This window comes from Callithrix jacchus, chromosome 12 (assembly GCF_049354715.1).
Source record: "Callithrix jacchus isolate 240 chromosome 12, calJac240_pri, whole genome shotgun sequence".
Taxonomy (NCBI): Eukaryota; Metazoa; Chordata; class Mammalia; order Primates; family Cebidae; genus Callithrix; species Callithrix jacchus.
In genome coordinates this window covers 74058043-74075696 of record NC_133513.1, presented here as the reverse complement: position 1 = coordinate 74075696, position 17654 = coordinate 74058043, and the positions used below count along the sequence as shown (strand labels likewise).

Here is a 17654-nt window from a genome sequence, read left to right as displayed (position 1 = left end):
AAAATATTGCCCAGAAAAACTTCACTCTGTAAAATATAAAGAATGTAATCTATGTTTTCAGACTTTATGTCTACTCTGTATATTTGTGACTCATAAAGCATTGTGTAGTCTGGAAATCATTACTTTTATTATTGCTTTAGGATCAATAGCAAGCAATACACACTAGTTCAAGAGTCTCGAAATTAAAGGCATGTTTCTTGCCCTAACGTCTGCCCTTCTCTTCAGTTAAAGGCAATTTTGATGCAATAAATAATCATTCTTAATATAATTTAAGTTGTTAAGATATTTTTGACATCCTATGTAAAAAAGGATTTATAATCTCCTGGTCTAAATCACTCCTATTTTATAAACCCAGAACCACAGAATACATTTCTTTGGAACTTATTTATTCTTAATCACGATTCCTAAGAAATGTTGACTAAGTTCTTCCTTATGCCCTGTCTCACATTCCTGTTCTACTTTCTCATGACCAGTCTGAGACCGTAATATATTGTCTACTAACTGCCAAACGGTAGGAACAGTCTTGTTTTTAACTTGACCATCCTGTTCTCTGATTGTCTTTCACAAGAACCTTTAACTTTCTGCTGACATTGGTTATCTCTTAAAAGAGGTGTGGTGTGAGGACAATGAAGGCTACATACACAATGGCCGTAGGTTCAAAACCTAGTCTTGCCATTTAAAAGTTATAATTTTGCCTAGAAGTGTCAGATTCGTTAACATTTCTTCATATTGACTTTTTAACTTTTACATAGTGATTACATGCGTTCAATTTTGAAGGAGTAAATGTTTTATGGAATTGTCCAATTTATACAGTCTATTAAAATAATGTTTCTGTATTTGGACATACATAATGTTTGTAGATGTTCTTATTAATTTGAAATATAACAGTTAAGGTGTATTTTGAAGCACTTTTTTATTTTAAATAGTATAATGTTTTCAAATGACAAAGGGTAAAGAGAAAAAAAAGTCCATACCTATCTCAACTAGAAATGATAACTTTAAATGATAGATTTTGCTGACATATTTGTTTAGATGACACAAATCTGAAAACATGGAATGTATATTTTTGTAAATTGCTGTTTTCACTTAACCATATATTGTATTACATGTCATTAAAACAGTATCTGAATATTGTTTTAATGACAATTTTATATTTACATGGATATTACATAATTTCTATAACTATTGCATATTTCTAGGCACTTAAATCATTCTCACATTTCCACTTTAAATAATAATACTGCAATATATTTGGATTATACGAAAGGTACTCAACTTCTCTGATTATTTTCATGTTATTATGGACAAAATTATGTTTTCCAAAATTCATATGTCAAAGAAGAAGCCAAAATGATACTTTGAGACTGTACTAGCCTCAAGAAACAAGAGAAAATAAATATTTAATTTTTAAGCTACTCATTCTGTGGTATTTTATTACAGTAGCCCTAGGAAACTAATACAAGTACATTTCCAGAAATACAGTCACCATATCAGTGCTCAGAATCTCTGAAATGCTGAATTCACATTCATATTTTTCTCTCTATGAAAGGCATGAAAGTTTCCATTTTATTATGCCTTCGTAAAAAATAGTTACTAATGTGTTAAAAAGCAAAAATAGAAGGAAGGGAGAGAGGTAGGGATAAGAGAGAATTGAGGGATAGAGAGAGGGAAGAGAAAAAACACAAAGGTATTGCTTTAGAAACAGAGTGTATCTATGAATAGAGACAGACAGCTATTAGGCAGGAATTATATCTTTCATCTGATAAATTCATTCAATTTATAATATGGCTCAAAGCAATATTTTTAATGCTGAAAATATGCAATAACTACTGGTTCCTCATCAAGAGATTATAGGGCAGGAAGTTATACAGATTTCACTTCCTAATAATTACAAACTGCAGAATTTATAGAAGACCTCAGAAAGGTATAAAACATTATGTGACTTTTTAATACAAATTTTAGCAGGCAAACAAACAATATTTGCCTGTTTAAGTATAACCAATGGAAAATAAATGCATATGAAAGAATTCCTTTCTTTGTAGTGTACTGAATTATAAGCAGTACTTTCCCAACTCTATGAGAATTTGAGCAATTTTCCACATACATTTTTACAAAACCATTGTGATCGGAGGCAATGAAGTAGTAGAGAATTAGGGGAAAATAACTAGCCAAGAATAGAACCTCTATGCTAGAAGATATTTTTAAAAATACAAACATTAAATTTTTGTAAAATAATGAATATTGCTATTTCTCATTTTCCTAATAGGTCTCTCAAATGTCATTCGTTTTGCAAATTCAAACTAAACTTGGTTATTAAATTTTATGCTGGCAGTGTAATACAACTCCTAATTTTACAAAATAAATAATAGAGTACATATATTTTAATGAGTGTTTGAATTTCAAAAGGCTTGCTTAGGGGAGGATTTCTTTATAGTCAGAATATGGTAAATGCTGTTAATCATTTAACATTTAATTTAATATTATGTTACACAAACTGATTCCCTATATTACACATATTGCACATGGTGAAATGAATTTGTGTAACACAATATTAAATCTAGATAACTAGAAGATACTGCATTAATGTTAACAATATGATAGTCCTGAGACATGTTAATGATATGATTTTTGTTTTCTTCATAGATGAAATAAGGCAATTAATTTTGATTTTTAAAGTGACAACTATGCCCACAAGTAAAAATTGCATATATTCTTGTCACTTCCCAAAGTGAAATGCGATTTTCAATGAAAAATATTAATTTACACTGTTATTGTTATAAATAACTGCATTTAGTTTTAATTATACATACCCTGAAGCTACAGGATAGATTGAATCACCTGTTTTTTTTGTCTTTCACTCAGGATATGATTATGCTAAAACTAGACATATTCTTTATGGGTACATAGAAAATTTATGTATTTTATAAACATCTAGTAAATATTTTTACATGAAATATTTTTACATCGTGGTGATACAGGAAAAGGGTCTCATAACCAAATTAATTTTAGAAAATTCAAGACATAAATAAGTCAACCATTTTTTACTTGAAAAAATTCTCAGAGCCACTAATTTGTTAAATTTCAATGGAAATCCCCAAAGAAGGTATAGACATTTCAGTATTTCCCAAGGCCAGGATGGTAATGTCAATAATTACAGTTTGGCACAACACTTATTGTGTTTTTTGCTATTAAAAGCAGTGACAAAAATCGCAATTACTTTTGCACCAACTTAATAACATATGAGACTTTTGTTCTAAGGCACTTTAAGCTGTGTTCTATTTATATTGCCTAGGGCACAACTCTAAATTCTATAGTTCTGTATTCACTTCCACTGTTATTGTGGTTTTCACTCTACTTACCTACTCTACTTACTCTACTTACTGCTGCTCTATTATGACAGTTCTGCAAATGTTTTCCTCCTCTGAAATAAATTATCCCCACAAATTATCTTTCTAAAATCAGTTCTCATCAAGTAGGCTTTGAAATCTTCAACAAATATTCTCAGCTTAACATTTGACATCACTGCAACATGCATCTATTATCTTTAGCAATAGTATGTATTCATACTGCACCCTTAACCAACCCTGTATGTGGCCCCTATGTTCATTAATGTTTCCCTAATGGCACAATAAACTTTCAAGCCTTTGTGATTTTGTTCAGAAACACCACTACCTCACTTCCATTCTCACATTTTAGGGGTTAGTTGAAATGCAACTTAGTAATCCCTTTGGTTTAATTTCTCCTTTTGAAATAACTGATTTTTCAAATGTGTTCTTCTAGTAATTTATATTTATATTTATCACATAAACTACCACAGAGGTGTCTCTCTTAGTGCACTATAGCAGTATACCAGCCAGTAGATAAAACATATTTCAGGGAAAAGTGGTTTCTTCAAAAGACACCTAGATTGTGTGGTATAGTTTTAATATGTTGTAAAAGCATATTCATTATCTCTAAATTCTAGTTTTCTTTGCTATCATCTCCTATAATTTGATATGAGATTGCTATCAATAGAAGGCAAATGGCTGAGTAATTGTAGTAGGAAGATTTGGATTTAGAGTGAGGGGATGAAGAATAAATCAGAGTGAACTTATGATCATACTAGTGGGATTATTTATTAGATATTTAATGATTGTTGGGCATCTTGCTAAGCACTCTATCTACACTTTCATGTTTATTTCATGATATATTTCATGTTTATGAAGTATAGAAAGGCAAGAGAATACTAATAAAACATGAGATAAAAAGAAATCTTATTTACACTTCAGAATGTTTCCCAGTCCTGGTTCTTCATTCACATAGCTATATGCATTTTGAACTTACTTTGCTAAGAACTAGAAATGCAAAAATGAATAAGTATAAGAACTATGTCAACTTTCATAGATCATGCAAACTAGCAATATATAATGTGTTGTAAAAGATGTCCATAAAAATGCCATGGATGACCATAGAATTCTGATTATTAGACTTGAATTGTGTCCTTCTCCAAACAGTAAAAAATATACTGATGTTCTAGACACAAGTACCTCACAGTGTAATCTTATTTGGAATTAGGGTCATTGCAGATATAACTAGCTAAGTAAAAATGAGATCATAACTGGAGTAGGGTAACTACTTGATGCAATATGCCTGGTGCCCTAAATAGAAGACAAGAAGAAACACAGACACAGCACACAAAGGGAAAACACCATGTGACAAAGGAGGCACAAATTGAAGTTCTAAAGCTGCAAGCAAAGAAACAAAGAATCTCTAGCAAATCACCAGCCAGCAAGAAGTGAGAGAGAGTTCTCCCCTATGGATTTCAGAGAAACCATGGCCCTACTGATACCTTGATTTCAGGATTAAAGTATTTTCAGAACTGTGATAAAATATTAATAAATTTTTGTTTTACTTTGTCATTCAATTTGGAATATTTTATTAAATCATACCTAGAAAACTGACACACTAAGCTCACATAAAAATGACAGAAATTTTACATATTTGAGCCAGCTTATGAAATATTACTAAAGTAATAGTATTAGCTTTCTTTGAATAATGGACATTCTGGTTGGAAAACAGGTAGATAGAGAAAAATTTGAGGAGCAAGTTACTAATTTGTTTGGCAGATTCTTGTTCATTTACTTATTTTTTAAATTTAGATTTTAAGTTCAAGAGTATATGTGCAGGTTTGTTACATAGGCATACTTGTGTCAGTGGGGTTTGTTTTACAGATTATTTCATCACCTAGGTATTGTATTAAGCCTAGTATAGATCAGTTATTTTTTGTTATCCTCTCCCTCCTTCTACCCTTTGATAAGACACAGTGTGTTATTCCCCACCATGTATTCTCATCATTTAGCTCCCACTCATAAGTGAGAATATGCAGCATTTGGTTTTCTGTTTCTGTGTTAGCTTGCTAAGGATAATGGCCTACAGTTCCATCCATGACCCTGCAAAGAACATGATCTTATTTTTTATGGATGTATATAGCATTCCATTTTGTATATATACCAGATTTTCTTTATCCAGTGTATCACTGATGGACATTTAGGTTAATTCTATGTCTTTGCTGTTGTGAATAGTACTGCAATGAACATATGTATGCATATGTCTTTAAAATGGAATGGTTTATATTCCTTTGGGTAAATACCTAATAATGGGATTGCTGAGTTCAATGGTATTTCTCTCTCTCTCCTTTTTTTCTTTTTTTTCTTTTAAGACAGAGTTTCACTCTTTTCACCCAGGCTAGAGTGCAATGACGCAATCTTGGCTCACTGCAACCTCTGCCTCCCAGGTTCAAGTGATTCTCCTGCCTCAGCCTCCTGAAGTAGCTGGGATTACAGGAGTCTGCCACCATGCCAGGCTATTAATAATTAATTTATTTGTTTAGTATTTTTAATTGAGACAGGGTTTCACCATGTTGGCCAGGCTGGTCTTGAACTCCTGACCTCAAGAGATCCACCTCAGCCTCACAAAGTGCTGGGATTACAGGTGTGAGCCACCATGCTTGGCCAGTATTTCTATCTTTAGGCTTTTGAGGAATCACTATACTGTCTCACTGTCTTCCACAATGACTGAACTAATTTATGCTCCCACCAACATAAGTGTTCCTTTTTCTCCACAACCTCGCCAGCATCTGTTATTTTTTGACTTTTTATAATAGTCATTCTGAGTGGTGTGAAACAGTATCTCACTGTGGTTTTGACTTGCATTTCTCTAGTGATCAGTGATTTGAGCTTTTGTCATGTTATTGTTGACTGCATGTATGTCTTCTTTGTTTTCTAGGAAGAGCAACTATATTAATGTATAAGAGCTCCATTACAAAAGATAAGAGATCACAAAGCATATGTCATAAAGAACATTTTCTGTGCCTCTTAAACAGAGGCACAGAAATGATTTTTTTCAGGTAATCTAGCATTAACATTCAATGATTTTTTTCAGGTAATCTAGCATTAACAATGAAATTATATTATAGTAATTGACTGTATAGATTGTCTTTCTCATCTTATTACAATCTTAATGGTTATTGACATAGAGTATGTCCTTTAACTGCAACATTATACAATAACCAAATAACAGTTTGGGCATGAAAAGGCATATTTAATTCCAAGGACTCAGCACCATGCATCAGCTCTGTCAGTAATTACGAAATGTTCTACTTATCAAAATATTCAACAATTGAGCAATGTAAGTCCTATGTTATATATCTTTCCCCAAAATAACTACTTAGACCTCTGCATCTTCAATTTCTTTGGAATGCTTATGTAAATAGAGATTATTTTGTTCTGACTTTTATTGTTTGGGAGTCTTTTTTTTAAATTGTACTTTAGGTTCTGGAGTACATGTGCAGATCATGCAGGATGGCTGCATAGATACACACATGGCAATGTGGTTTGCTGCCTCCCAAACCCAAATGCCAAATGTAAGTTTGGGAGTATTTTTTAATCTGTATTTTCTTACTCGCCAAAAAAAGAGAAAACATGTTTTGCTGCAATTTGCTTTACCCATAATGTGAATGCATATTTAAGAAAAACTATAACAGAAATATTTAAGATGCAAAAAACAGATTTTTAGGAGTCACTTTACTTTGTAGCAAGTTTAAAGATTTTGTGTTATTCAACAAGCAATTTCAGGGATCAGTCTATTTTAGAAAATGATACACTCCTGAATTATTTACTGTTTTTAGTTTAATAATCTGTTAAACTTTAGAGAAGCATTTTTATCAATATTTCATTGTTTTTGATTGCCTGGCTGATATATTTATTAGTGTTGCAAATCTTACTCCTTCTCTTCTGAAATACTCACATTGACTTGTATGCACCAGCTAGTTATCTTTCTTAGTAAACAGAATTTCTATAGTTTATTTTCATTCCAATAGTTTTAGCTACATCAGAATATTTAAAAACTGCTTTATGAGATTCAGTCTGTGGAAGGTTGAGAGTCTTGCTTTTTAGACTAAAAAGTATGTGTTTTATTTATCTTGCCATTAACCAATGCAAGCACATATGGTAAGTATTCCTGGGAACCTACTTGCTTGATAACTTTTACACAATCATTAGACTCCAACTGACATTTTGCTATTTTACCTTATTAATTATACTTTACATTAATGTTTTTTCAGTATGATTTGTTTATTAAGGGTCTACTTACATTCCTGAATAGCCCTAGTATGCTTTATCTGTCAGTTCTCACACAATCAAGTAAGCATGCTAAAACAGTAAACAAATTATTTTAACAGCATAGTATCACATCCATTTTGAAATAAAATTTTATGGTACTCTTGCTAAAAAGTGCTATCTGATCTTTAGTCTTCCCCAAAGTGCCATAGGTAAAATTAAAACCTGACATAGTCAGGTAATAACATAATTCAAAAACTTTAAATGTGTTTCCATACAATGATGACATAAAGAAAATTACTTTCTTGCTTTGAGTATTCCTTTAGTTTTAGGTATGGTGTGCATTGCACACTCTGGTATGGTTTATTAATACCAGTTATTTAAGGCAATATATACGACAAAGTAGCTGAACATAAGCTTGTTGTAGTATATGATGTCAGTTTATCATTTATATGATCTCACTTAGCTTTCCAACTGCTATACTATGTGTTGATTATAGAAGTGAAAATATAGTTCAAAGACTTCTTGTCAACTTTTTGAAATAGAATTAACATGTAATTTTTAAAATATATATTTTATTGCACTTTAGGTTCTGGGGTACATGTGCAGAATATGCAAGATTGTTGAACAGGTACATCCATGGCAATGTGGTTTACTGCCTCCATCCCCATCACCTATATCTGGCATTTCTTCCCATGTTATCCCTCCCCAATTCCCTACCCCCTGTTGTCCCTTCCCTAGTCCCTCCCAACAGACCCCAGTGTGTGATACTTCCCTCCCTGTGTCCATGTGTTCTCATTGTTCAACATACGCCTATGAGTGAGAACATGTGGTGTTTGATTTTCTGTTCTTGTGCCAGTTTGCTGAGAATGATGGTTTCCAGATTCATCCATGTCCTTACAAAGGACACAAACTAGTTTTTCATGGCTGCATAGTATTCCATAGCATAAATGTGCCACATTTTCCTTGTCCAGTCTGTCATCGGTGGGCATTTGGGTTGGTTCCAGGTCTTTGCTATTGTAAACAGTGCTGCAATGAACATACATGTGCATGTCTTTATAATAGAAGTATTTATAATCCTTTGGATATATATCCAGTAATGGGATTGCTGGGTCAAATGGAATTTCTATTTCTATGTCCTTGAGGAATTGCCACACTGTCTTCCACAATGGGTGAACTAATTTATACTCCCACCAACAGTGTAAAAGTGTTCCTGTTTCTCCACATCCTCTCCAGAATCTGTTATCTCTGGATTTTTTAATGATCACCATTCTAACTGGCATGAGATAGCATATCAATGTGCTTTTGATTTGCATTTCTACAAAGTCTACATTTGCATTTCTCTAATGACCAATGATGATAAGCATTATTCATATGTTTGTTGTCTTCATATTTGTCTTCTTTTGAAAAGTGTCTGTTCATACCCTTTGCCCACTTTTGAATGATGTACAATTGAATTTGACTAATTTATATGATTGCTGTAGAACATTTCCATCATCCCAAAGACTTCTTTCATTTCAGTCAGTCCTTTACCCCTGCCGTATGGCCCCTACTTTCTAACACTTTGTTTTTGTTTTTCTAGAATTTATATAAATTCAACCAAACTATATTTGGTGTTGTAACCGAAATTCTTCACTCAGAGTAATGTGTTTGAGAGACATCTATTTTGTTACATGTCAGTATATTCTTCTTTTTTATTGCTAAGTAGAATTAATTATTTCATGGTTATTTCAAATCATCTGTAATAATTGTAAGGAAATATTTTATGTGCGTTGTTATGTGACTTCCTTTACTATTTTCTGAAAATACGTTTGCTGAAAATATTTTATATTAGATAAATATATTCCTATTTCATGGATTATATGCTATATTCTGGAGAAAAATATTTCAACACTATTTCATAAAAATATTAATGAAAGAATGAAATATTGGCACATGATGACATTTACTAAATAATTTATCATTATTATTATTTTCTCTTTATTTGAGACAGAGACTCCCTCTGTTGCCAGGCTGGAGTGTAGTGGCCCGATCTCGGCTTACTGCAACCTCTGCCTCCTGGTTCAAACAATTCTCCTGCCTTAGCCACCGAACTAACTGGGACTACAGGCATCTGCCACTATTCCTGGTTAATTTTTGTATTTTTAGTAGAGATGGGGTTTCGCCATGTTGGCCAGTATGGTCTCTATCTCCTGACCTCGTGATCTGCACACCTTGGCCTCCCAAAGTGCTGGGATTACAGGCATGAGCCACTACCTCTGACCTTAACATTATTTTTTACCCCAGACTAACATTTAACATAATAAAATTGTTTAAATTAATTAGAAATTCTTGTATTCACCCACAGTAAAAATGCAGGTAACATCCTTTACTACTATGAGATAAATTCAATGAATATGTTGTCATTTGAACATATAACTATAATCTTGTCACAAATATTCAGCAGGCTTAGATTGTCATGCTATATGGTTGAGCAATTAAAAAAAAATATTTTCTTTGGGAGGCCGAGGCGGGTGGATCACGAGGTCAAGAGATCGAGACCATCCTGGTCAACATGGTGAAACCCCATCTCTACTAAAAATACAAAAATTAGCTGGGCGCGGTGGCCCGTGCCTGTAATCCCAGCTACTCAGGAGGCTGAGGCAGGAGAATTGCCTGAACCCAGGAGGCGGAGGTTGCAGTGAGCCGAGATTGTGCCATTGCACCCCAATCTGGGTAACGAGAGTGAAACTCCATCTCAAAAAAAAAAATCATTTTATAGGATAAATTGATAATATTGAAATTCCTACCTATAAATATATACTGATATCTTCACTCTCGAACACACTAAACATGTGTAATTCTTGTAAAACCTAGGAAATCATTTTACTAAAAAGAGTTCGACCCTATAAGACAATATCCTCCAGGAAAATGCAAATAAATGTTTTTTCCCCAAATAAAATATAGAAGTTTCACTGGATACTGACTAGCTTTTACTTTACATAATATGTTTTTAAACTTCAACATTTTATTTTTCAAATTTCACCGAAATAAAGAGAGATAGTTCAATGCAACATCAAAGAAATTGAAAAATGTATAAAGCAATTTATTAAAGCAAATCAAAACACTAAAGTTCTACATAACTTTGACACAAAATTCCTATGTAATTTAGGATTGCTTAGCATGTTATTAAATCAGTATTGCTCACATTACTCTCAGGTATTGCTTAATTAATTACTGTTACAAAGTTATATATGTATGAAATAATAAATCATAAATAATAAACATAGCAAGGTGTTATTGTCATACACGTTTCAATGGGTATATTTTGGAAAATTCCTATGACAAAATGTTGGAAAAATTTTCTCACACAGAAGAAGTAACATTTACTTATGTGCCATTTTGAAAGAATATCAGGAAAAATATAAATATACATATATGGTTTTATATGAGCAAAGCATTAGAGAAGAAATGGCTTTCATATTAGTAGAGAGTGAAGCCATATAATTCTTACAGCTTCCATACTAACAAAAGAGGATTATCAAATTATTAACTTCTTTACATTATTAAAATTTATAAAACAAATCATGTCCTGGCTTATTTTTTGTTATTTGCATATCAGTATATATATGGATATACTTGTATATATATATACGTGTGTGTGTGTGTGTGTGTTTATATACATATATATAATTTCTGTTTCTATATCCAAATTTAATTGCAGAAGTGGGTTTATCAGATAAATCATCATTTTCCAGATAGAGAATGTGTCTTCTAAATATTTTACTCAACACCTAAGATTTTCTGATTTCCCTGATATTTTTCAATGTTATATATACAGACATGTAAAATTGTATATAAATATACATATTTATATTTTTTTTCACCATTTCTAATACTCTTTTTCAGAATCTGCTTTAAAAAATCATAGCGATTTAAAGCTGAGAAATTGAGACACTTTTGTTTTAGGAGGATCTTGCCTTATCCTAGTCATTATTTTTACATATTCAATCTACTTTCATTGACAGGTTACAGAAGAACGGTCAGAAACATCCCACCTATAATATTTTAAATTTACATTTCTCATTGATCTCATGCTAATGTATTGAACTAATGTGTTTGTTGGATTTATTCACACTTTTCATCTTATGCCATTCAGTGTATAGCTACTATATATAAATTTTATAAACACTACATAACAAAAGTAGGGCCTACTCATGTAAGATAAAAGATACAAAAAATTTTGTTCTAATAGTGCTTCTAAATTTCTTGGGATTAATGATCAAAAATGAAGTCAGTATAGTTGATATTTACAGCATTTTCATTTTTACACTGAAGGAAATGCATATAATTATTCTGTTTCTCTGTCACTTCCCAGTTTACTAAACTATAAATTCTAATTTTTATTTAAATGATTTTCCTTCAAAATTTAACAGGGTCACAGGAACTGTACTTGTATAAAAACAATATGCTATTAAGATTTAGTCTTCTGCAGCTAATCATTTTTACATATAATCAGACCAGAATTTTTCCAGGAGGTTTTATGCAACTGAGAATTCTGACTGTGGCTGTGTATGTGAGAACAAGGCAAAAATAATTTCCACTAAGTGTATTTCATATCTTGGAACCATATTTCCTATCTTGAAACATCATTTAACATGTTTTGTGAGCAACACTATCCAGTGATTTAGAATTTTCTATTTCAAATGATTGCTCAGTGCTTTTTAGGAGAGGTCTAAAATGTAAAATCCTAGCATACAATCTTCTGGGCAGGAAGAACAGGTATCAAGTAATCCAAATTGCCAATTCCACCTGTATCATTCCTTGCTCACTTCCTTGATTTTCATTTAATTCACTGACTTCATTTCTCCCTTTTGTCATCTAATACTTTGTCCACCTGTTTTACTTAACTTTTGTACCCTGCTTAAATTGCCCATTACTAACCAATGAGGGACATAAGTGAGTACCTTTCACTTCAGTCTAAGTTAGGAGCTTTGACTCTGGATAGAGGGCCTGTCTTCATTAGAAATGACCTAAAGACTTCCAGGATGTGATGAATCTGCTAAGCCTCAAACTTGTCTTTTCCTCTGAATGCTGTTGCTATACCTCAGAATACACAATGAGAAGCTTAAGGTTCTTCAGTAATTAAGGACATCATTTCAAAAAAATAAAGACAGGAAACTACATGATGAGGGGAAAGCCTAATTCCTAATTCCTGTTGCAATGCTCAGTAGTGGTCATGCTAACTGGAGTAAGATGTTATCAAATTGTGGTTTTGATTTGCCATTTTCTGATGATTCCTGATGTTGAGCATCTTCCATATACCTGTTGGATATTTGTATGTATTCTTTTCAGAAGTTTCTATTTAGATCACTTGCAGACTCTTTAATGGGATTGTCTGAATTTTTTCTGGTAAGTTGTTTGAGATTTTTGTTGAATGAATATTTTGCAAATGTTTTCTCCCATTCAACAGGTTGTCTCTTTACTATGTTGATTATTTCCTTTCTAGGGCAGTAATTTTTTAGTTTAATATAGTTTTAATTGCCTATTTTTATTTGTTTGACTGTGTTTTGGGACATCTTAGCTATGAAATGTTTGCTTAGACCAATGATCTGGAGTGTTTTCTTCTAGTTGTTTTAAAGTAACAGGTGATATATCTCAGTCTTTAAGCCAGTTTGATATGATTTTTATATAGGGTAAAATGTAAAAGTCTAGTTTCATTATTATGCATATGAGTATCCAGCTTTCCAAGTAACATTTATTTTTATTTTTGAGATCGAGTCTTGCTCTGTTACCCAGGCGGGAGTGCAGTGGCATGACCTTGGCTCACTGCAACCTCTGCTCCAGGTTCAAGCTATTTTCCTGCCTCAGCCTCCCGAGTAGCTGGGATTACAGGCCCTTGCCACCATGCCTAGCTTAATTTTTGCATTTTTGGTAGAGATAGTCGTTTTCACCTGTTGGCCAGGCTGGTCTCAAACACATGACCTCAAGTGATTTGCCTGCCTCAGCCTCCTGAGGTGCTAGGATCTAACTAACATTTCTTGAAGAGAGTGTCCTTTTCCCAATGTATGTCTTTGGTGCCTTTGTTGTAAATCAGTTGGCTTTGAAAACTTTGGTTTGGTTTTCTATTTTGTTCGATTAGCTTGTATCTGTTTTTATACCAATACCATTCTATTTTGGTTCCTATATCCTTGCAACATATTTTGAAATCAGATAGTGTGATACCTCTAGCTTTGTTCTTTTTGCTCAGGATTCATTTTGCTATTTATGCTCTTTTTTTTTAAATTGTAATTTAGGTTCTGGAGTACATGTGCAGATCATGCAGGCTTGTTGCATAGGTACATACATGGCAAGGTGGTTTGCTGCCTTAATCCCCCATCACCTGTATCTGATATTTTTCCCCTCATTATTCCTCCCTACCCTCCCTACCTCTGCTGTCCCTCCACTAGCCCCCACTTACTAACCGCAGTGTGTGACGCTCCCCTCCCTGTGTCCACGTGTTCTAATTGTTCAACACCCACCTATGAGTGATAACATATGGTCTTTGGTTTTCTGTTCTTGTGTCAGTTTGTCTTCTTTTTCATCGTAGGATTATTTTGTTTGTTCTAATTCTGTGAAGTATGGCATTGATATTTTGATAGGAATTGCATTGAATCTGTAATTTCTTTGAGAAATATGATAATTTTTACTACATTAATTATTCTGATATATGAGCATGGTATGTCTTTTCATTTGTGTCTTCTCCAATAGTTTCTTTCAATAGTGATTTATAGTTTTCCATGTAAAGATATTTGACCTCTTTGGTAAAATATTGTTCTAGGTATTTTATTTTGCAGTAGCTATTGCAAATAGTACTACCTTTTTGTTTTTTTAATTTTTTTCCAGCTAGTTTATTATTGGTGCATAGAAATGCTACTGATTTTTGTATGTGGATTTTATATCCTGTAACTCTACTGAATATATTTTTCAGTTTTAAAAGTTTTCTAGTAGAGTCTAGGCTTTTCTAGATATAGGATCATGTCACCTGCAAAGGACACCTTGATTTCCTATTTTCCAACATGGATGCTTTTAATTTATTTTTCTTGCTGGATTGCTCTGCCTAGGACTTCCATTACTATGTTCAATAGTAATGCCATTCTTGTCTTGTTCTAGTTCTTAGATGAAAGGTTTTAAGCTTTTTACAATTCAGTATAATGTTAGCTGTAGGCTTATCATATATGGCCTTTATTACATTGAGGTATTTTTAAGATATTTGAGCATTTTTATCATGAAAGAATATTGAATGTAACAAAATTATTGTTCTGCATCTATTGAGATAATTTTTTAAATCTTTCATTCTATTGATGATTGTCTCTCATTCTGTTTATTAAATTGTTTATGTTGAACTAATCTCACATGCTTGGGATAAATCTTACTTTATCATGATAAATTATTTTTGATGTACTGTTGTATTTGGTTTGCTATTATTTTGCTGAAAATTTTCTGTCTACACTCATTAGAAATGTTGGCCTGTAGTTTTCCTTTTTTGTTGAGTCCTTGTCTGGTTTTGTTATCAGGGCAATAAGAGCATCATAGTGATTTGGGAAGAATTCTATCTTCTACTTATTGGAATAGTTTGAGGAGAATTAGTAAAATTTCTTCCATAAAAGTTTGGTGAGATTAGGCAGTGAGGCCATCAAGACCTGGGCTTCTCTTTGTTGGGAGACTTTTTACTACTGTTCAATCTTGTTACTCATTTTGGTATGCTCAGGTTTTCTATTTCTTCCAGATTCACTTTTTGCGGGGGGTATAAAAATTTATTATACATAAAGAATATTACCACTAACAAATGCAGACAAGCTATGACACCATGGTACTGGGTGGAGGATGGCTAGCTTTTTGGAAAGTGAAAGGTTTGGGTGGCGTGAGCCTCATGCCATGCTGATTGGTCAGTAGACGGGAGGGCACATGCCAAATGCCACAGGGCACCAGGGCAGCAGGTGCCTGCTCTGAGTGCTCTCAAGTGTTCCCTGTCTCATCTGGGCCTTCAAAGGGAGCTCACCCAAAAGTGAGCAACTGAAGCGAAGGGGCTTCCTAAGGTGCCCCAGGCCTGTCTCTGCAGTCACAGCAACACCATTTTAAGCAATATGTTTAATTGGATGATTTCCACAAACTATCCACGAAGTTTCTAACCATCACAATTTAGTGAAACACAAAACATTAAGTTACAGGCTGTGGGAAGAAAAGGCAGCACCAGTGGTGGCACCTTCCAATCCTGGTGGTTCTAGGGGCAGGGAGAGGGGAAGGTCTTCTTTTTAAACCAAGCCCCTCATTTCAATGTACAAAAGAATGACTCTGATCGATATTAAATTGTATTGAAAACAAAATGGACTAAAAAGCAAATACTACTCTATGTTGGGGTGGAAGTGGGAGGAAAGAATGAGTCCTTCGAAGCAGAAAGGGAAACAGCAGGGGGAAGGTTCTGTGCCTGTGACCCTGGGCTGTCACTCACGCTGTTCCATTTTTACTTTCGGTGGTCTCAGGAAGGTCCGATTTTTCTTCTCTTTCTTCCCCTTTGTATTGGCTTGAAAATTTCGCCAGCTGTCTACACGACCATCTCTACTTTCCTCAATGTTTTTCTGGCACTCTCTTTCTTGTTTGGCTTTTTCTTGAGCTTCGATCTCTTCCTCCCTTTGTCGTTTCCCTTTCATGCATCTCTTTGACTTCTCTCTCTTTCCTTTTAATTTCCTGCTCGGCAAAGAGTTTCATTGTCTGTTTATATCCAGCTTGTTTGAACAGCCCAGGATCATCCTCCTCTACAATCGTAGGTTTTCCTTCCTTCTTTGTTTTTTTCGCTCTTTCACAGTGTGTTCCACGTATTCCTTCCCTGCCTGAATTACATCCAGAGCCCTCTTCTTTTGCTCCTGATCCAGTAGCAACTTGTATGCTTTGTTCACAGCTTCAAAAGCCTTTTGTGCTCTGTCAGCATCATCTTGATTTTTGTCAGGATGCACCAATATGGATAACTGCCGAAACCTCTTTTTTATTTCTTCATCTGTAACTTCAGGATCTATCTGAAGACCCTCAAATGGGTTCAAATTGAAGTAAGAGGAACCAGGACGGGTCAGTCTTTCAATCTGATCTTTGAATGTTAGAACCAAGTCTCTCTTCTCTATTTGTTTCACCTCACTGTAGAAGGTCATAAATGCTTCCTCTGTGCTGCCTCCGCCGCCTGAAGTCCCGCTCTCTCCTGAAGCCGCCATTTCCCCGGCTGTGACCAGGAACTTAACCAATTCCTCTGGATTTCCAGTTTTTTTTTTTTTTTTTTGAGACGGAGTTTCGCTCTTGTTACCCAGGCTGGAGTGCAATGGCGCAATCTCGGCTCACCGCAACCTCCGCCCCCTGGGTTCAGGCAATTCTCCTGCCTCAGCCTCCTGAGTAGCTGGGATTACAGGCACGAGCCACCGTGCCCAGCTAATTTTTTATAATTTTTAGTAGAGACGGGGTTTCACCATGTTGACCAGGATGGTCTCGATCTCTTGACCTCATGATCCACCCGTCTCGGCCTCCCAAAGTGCTGGGATTACAGGCTTGAGCCACCGCGCCCGGCCTGGATTTCCAGTTTTTTAGTATATACTTGTTCATAATACTCTTTAATGTGCTTTTGTATTTCTGTGATATCCATTGTACTCCTTTTTCCTTTTTAATTTTATTTAGGAGGTCTTTTCTCTTTTTTCATTAGATGAGCTAGTGTTTTTTGTTTATATTTAGAAAATTTATTTTCTTGATCATTTATATTCATTTTTAGTTTCTATTTTATTTTGTACTGCCCTGAAATTTGTTATGTTTCCTACTACTAATTTTGAGTTTATTTGTTCTTTTATAGCTCCTTGAGATGTACAGTTAAATTGTTTCTTTTAAATCTTTCTCCTTGTATATATAATTTATTGCTGTGAACTTCCCTTTAGTCTTGCATTTGCTGTGTCCAATAAGTTTTGATATTTTGTATTTTGTTTCTATTTTCATTGTTTCAGAGAATATTTTGCTTTCCTTCTTAGTATCGCCCTTGATCCAATAGTCATTCAAAAACATGTTTAGTTT

At 33.9% G+C, this 17654-nt stretch overlaps 1 pseudogene across 1 annotated transcript; it reads right to left on the bottom strand.

The window, feature by feature from the left end:
* Positions 1-15689: 15689 nt before the first annotated feature.
* Positions 15690-16825, bottom strand: LOC100894693 (dnaJ homolog subfamily C member 8 pseudogene; annotated as a pseudogene). The gene has a single exon (XR_624557.5). The product of XR_624557.5 is annotated as a dnaJ homolog subfamily C member 8 pseudogene (transcript).
* Positions 16826-17654: the final 829 nt, after the last annotated feature.